Source organism: Cervus canadensis, chromosome 16, assembly GCF_019320065.1.
Source record: "Cervus canadensis isolate Bull #8, Minnesota chromosome 16, ASM1932006v1, whole genome shotgun sequence".
NCBI lineage: Eukaryota > Metazoa > Chordata > Mammalia > Artiodactyla > Cervidae > Cervus > Cervus canadensis.
The window spans coordinates 61,218,476-61,224,053 of NC_057401.1; positions in this window are offsets into that span (position 1 = coordinate 61,218,476).

The following is a 5,578-nucleotide window of genomic DNA, read 5'->3' on the forward strand; positions in this document are numbered from 1 at the left end:
GGTCACAGAGGGTCAGACATGATTGAAGCACTGTAGCACGCTCGTACATGATGCTAGTGAAGATCTCTACCGGGATGGTCACCTCTCGGGGTGGGAGGGGTATCACAGCCAGCCAGGGAGAGGCTGAACTCCTCCCGCCCCCACAAACACACCTGGCCACCGTCCAGCCCCGTGAGAGGATGCGGAAGACCCTTGTCCATCTGACTCCTGGGCCCAAGTCCTGGAGCCGTCGAATCCCCCGAGATCCGTGCACCGGCCTCAGGCCTTACTCAGCCCGAGTCACAGTGCGGTGCCCGCAACACAGCCTCCCCGGAGTCGGAGCGGAGCCCAGGGGACGCCCGCCTCCCTCGAGGACGGCGCCCACCTGCAGGCACCCGTTTCCCACCGCCGTCACCCGCAGACGTAATGACTCCCCCAGCTGCGGTCCCTCCAGCGAGCGAAAGATTGGAATTCCTGGACACCGCATGCTTGAGTTTGCGCTCAGTTGCACAGATGTGTCTGACTCTGTGACGCCAGGACTCCCCACCAGGCGCCTCTGTCCACAGGCTTCTCCAGGCAAGGATACTGGGGTAGACTGCATTCCCTTCTCCAGGGGATCTTCCCGACCCAGGCATCTGGGTCTCCTGCATTTCAGGCAGATTCGTTACCATCTGAGCCACCTAGGAAGCCCTCATTGTTACTATCACCTCTCATTTTTTAAGTCTGAATGGGGCTGTCCAGGGGTCACTTGTACATCTTTTTGTGCAAATGACCTGTGTCTCTCCTTTCTCTACTTTTCTCTCAAACTGTTCTCTTTTTCTTACTGATTTGAAGATGCTATTTGCATAGCATGGATGTGATGTGCTGGCCATTATATATATGGCAAATATTTGCTCCCAATGTGTCATTTTGTAAAAATCTTTATGATGTCTTTCATCTTTATTAAATCAGTAAGCTACTTAAATGAGTTTTTAATATCTTTCTAGTTCATCCTTTTGAATTTTCATACATGGATAGTTATCTGATCTGCAAATAAAGGCAGGTCAATTCTTCTCTTGGTCTCACTGTACTGACCAGGACAGTTGATATGAATTAACTGAGACAATAGTGAGCAATATATTCATTGATTCTGGTTTCTAATATTTTTACCATTAAGTATAATGTTTGATTTATGATTTCTGATAAATATCCTTTATCAAGGTAAATAAGTTCCCTTCTATTCTTAGCTTATTGTTATTTTTGAAGAAATCAGTCTTGAATTTCATTAAGACTTATTTTAATTTTTAATTCTTCTCCTTTAACCACTGAATATTCCTTTTGATTCCTTATGTAACTATGTATACATTCATGTATAATCAATGTAAATATGTATATATAAACATACATATATACACACCATATGTACACGTGTATATATATATGTATATTATATATGTGTGTATATAATATGTACAATATATATATGTGTATATAATATGTATATTATATATGTATGTGTATATAATATATATACACATGCATATTTGTATATAAATATGTAATATGTAAATTTATAATAACTAACATCGGCAGTATATATATGTAATCATATAGAGAATATACTTCCTTGTGCCCCATGACTATATCACAGCAGGTCCCTTATTTTAATTCCCTGCTTGTCTTGTCTTTTCCCATTCATTGCAGCTATATATCAGCAGCTGGTTTTCTATTCTGTTTTCTACTTGACCATCTGACTGGGGAAGCGTTCTGGCTTTTTCTGTGAAGTGAATTTAACATAGAACAGAGGTGATTGCTGAAAGCTTGCACAGCTCACCTGGCCGTCTCCCTGGGCGTCTCCTTGGGGCAGGTAGGTAGGTGCACCTCCACTGCGCTTCCCCTTTGTCTGTGGCTATTATTCCTACTTCTGTTTCTTTCCTTTTCATGGAACAATGCTGGTGTTTTTATTCCTGCATGCTTCCATTCGCCCGCGTCTTCAAATCTCAGGCACAAAAGGAGCTGGGTGTGTCCTTGTTCACTTACGAGCCTGCCCCATCGTGCAACCGGCTTCGCTCACTGTCTCTGTCTTCCGTGAGTAGTGACTAAAGCGGTGCCTGGTCTTTCCAAAGGCTTCTGAACGGCCGGTCACCACTAACGAGTATGTGTTCTGTTTCATTACTTTGTGTTTGCTCAGGCGTGTTATCTGACACTCACATCCCTGTGTTCTACTTCCGATAGACGCTGTTGTCAATTTCTGATAGATGCTGTTACTAAAATGTTTTAATGTAACTGTGGATTTGTCCGTTTCTTCTCCTATTTGTAATATTTTTTGCATTTTCAGTATTTTGTTGTAAGGTGATTTCAGGTTAAAGGCTGCTATAAGTCCTGGGTACATTATGCCTTTTACAAATATAAAATTTATAAAGTATTCCTGTTTTTCCCATTTAATGTGTCTTGCAATGAATTGTTTTGATATTAATACCAAGATACATGGGGTCACAAAAGAGTCGGACATGACTTAGTGACAAACAACTACAACCTGATATCTGCCCCGATTTAAAATGTATACATTCCCTGGCTAATAAATGTCACAGCTAGGAATTTATTCTAACCCACATGCCATGTGTAGTGTTTGAAATGAAATGCACAAGGTCATTTTTGCAGGAACTGGGGTGGTAACGAAGGACCAGAAACAACCCAAGTGTCTATTCATAAGGGTTTGGCTAAATAGGGGATCCTCTGCCCTTTAAGAAAGAACGAAGCTCCTGATGTACTAATAGGAAATAATTTCCAAGCTGTGCTATTAAATAAAAATGAATATTAGAAGCAGAATATTCTGTATAGAAGTCATATCAATACTTGTGTAAACTTCTTCTGAAACCTAAGCTATGTCTGACTCTTTGCAAACCCATGGACTATAGTTCACCAGGCTACTCTGTCCATGGGATTCTCCAGGCAAGAATACTGAAGTGGGTAGCCATAACCTCCTTCACGGGATCTTCCCAACCTGGGAATCAAAGCCCCACATCTGCTGCTTGGCAGGCAGATTCTTTACCATTGAGCCACCAAGAAAACCTTATTTGTATGGAAGGAAAAAAACACTGGGTTGGCCAAAACATTCAGGTTTTTCCATAACATCGTGCAGAAAAACTCGAATGAACCTTTTGCCCAAACCAATACCCTCCTGGAATCTCTCTGGAAGGATATACAGAAAATTACCGATGCTCATGGCTGCATCGGAGCCAGAGGAGAACGGGGCCAGATGAGGACGGGGGAAGGCATCTTGTGGATCTGAACCTCCCAAATATCAAATTCTGTGAGTGTTGGGCTCTTTCAAACAACAATAAAATAAAACGCCCACACCTCCACCTTTCACAAACGCTTTCCTGTGTCCGTCTCATTTCAGGTTGGGAGCTGTTTTGTGTTTCCTGTTTCTTGTGTTTTCTTGTTATTGCTTTTCTTTTTTCCCTTTCCCCTCTCTTCACCGGACTGATAAAATTTTGTTGCCTTTTCCCTCTGGTGGATGGGAAGTCAATTCCCATTTGTGCTTCTCTAGCGTGTTGACAGACAGTTCAGCGGTGTCGGGGATGCACCCTGCTCTGCTCAGGCAGACAGTCCAGCCCTGCATCCTTCCCTGGGCCTTGGATGCCGATCCAAACTTCCCTGCACGAAAATCTCCCCCGGGGCGCTGTTTCCCAGGGGACCTTACTAAACCACGCATTTGCCGAATTGGCCTTAGAGTTGATAGAAACTGTCACCTCCCTCCCAAGCAGGACAGGTCCTCAGGACATCCCGACATGCCTCCCCCACAGGACTTGATTTGCTGAAATCATTCAGAAGCAGAGTCCTGTGTGCCTCTGTATTGATATGTACTTTATGGCTTTGCCTCTCCAAAGACTGGGTCATGCAAACGGTTCAATGCTAATAATGAAAGATGTTTGGTTATTAAAAGGCATATCAGACTGGACCTGAATTTCTTTTGTTAAACTTATCCCCATTCACTTCCTTCTTTGGATGTTTTTGTAAATAAATAAACAAAATTGCAAATTATACTACAGCTTGAGATTTCAAAAAACTGTTGCTTGTTTACAGAAATACGATAAAGTTTTCTACATTGGTCATAGTATTGCTACTTTATTGAATTAACTTAGCTCTACAGTTGTTACTTTCGCTTTTTGAAGATTACTTAACGTTTTCTATGTATGTGATTAAGTATGCTTTTGCAAATAAAAAAATAACTTTTACTTCTTAAAAAAATAGATGCCATCATAGTATCATAAAACCAGTTTAACCCTTTTTGTTTTTTTAAAAAGGCACATCTGAACATTGGTGCTGATTGTGTCCCATTAGCAGGCTCCAAACATTTTATACTGTTTGCACTTGTCACTGTTTAAAACTGGCTGAAATATTTAGACACTTTGTTATTAGAAAATGCTATTTATTGCAACAAAAATCCACCTGGAGAAACAAACCACAGATATTTAATTTTATTTTAAAAACTATAGTCATCCTCCTGACACCAACAACAATCTTACAATAACCTAATCAGAACACAAATTTGCATAATTTCACAGGTGCTCGGATACTTTTAATGCAAGGCTGATATTTTCCAGGTTTTAGGAGTCTTTCATTCACAACCTTCAAACAGTCTTCGATAGTAAATGAAGTTTGATTCTGAGGGTGGAAGGAGCTGGTAATGGAAACCAGTTTGAAACCAGAGTGGGGTCAGTGGGGCTTCCCTGGTGGTCCAGTGGCTAAGCCTCCACGCCCCCAGTGTGGAGGACCCAGGTCCCCTGGTCAGGGAACAGGATCCCACATGCTGCACCTAAAACCCTGTGTAGCCAAGTAAATAAAAAATTTTAACCATGGGGTCCATTATGCCATCCCTATTTCCTGCCAAAACCAGTTCCTGAGCTGCTCCCCTTGACATGAAACACCCCCTCCCCGAGCCTGCAAAAAGAGGTGAGAGCAGGCACCCTGGAGCCAGGCGATGGGTGCTGGGTGGTCAGCAGTCTTTGCCTCCACGTCTGACAGCGTTAGTCACCCCTGAGGCCAAGGACAGAGCCTGTAAGCAAGGCCACAGTTTAAGATGCCTGCAGGTCTCCCGGGCGATCTGCCCGCCCTGTGCATTCGTACTGAGTTACTCAGTCACGTCCAACTCTTCTGCGACCCCAGGGACTGTAGCCCGCGAGGCTCCTCTGTCTGTGGGATTTTCCAGGCAAGAACACTGGAGTGGGTTGCCATTTCCTTCTCCAAGGGGAGCTTCCTGATGCGGAGATCAAACCGTTTCCTGCACTGCAGACAGCACCACTGAGTCACCTGGAAAGCCCCTATCTGCCTTGATTGAAGGTTTTATCCAAGAGCAAAAAGAAACACTGACTTAGCAGTGAATGCCTTGTCCTAAAAAGCTAAATAAAAAAATCGGCCTCCACCTCGAAGCACTTGCTGTCCGACGCTGTCCCTCACTGTCCCTCACTGTCCCAGCGTCAGTCTTATCAGGTAGGTGGGTGCCGTCACTCTGTCCATTTCACAGATGAGGAAATAGAGGCTGAGAGATGTTAAGAAGCTGGCCCAAGGTCACACAGTCAGCTGTCTCTAAGTGACTGTATCGGTTATCTACGGC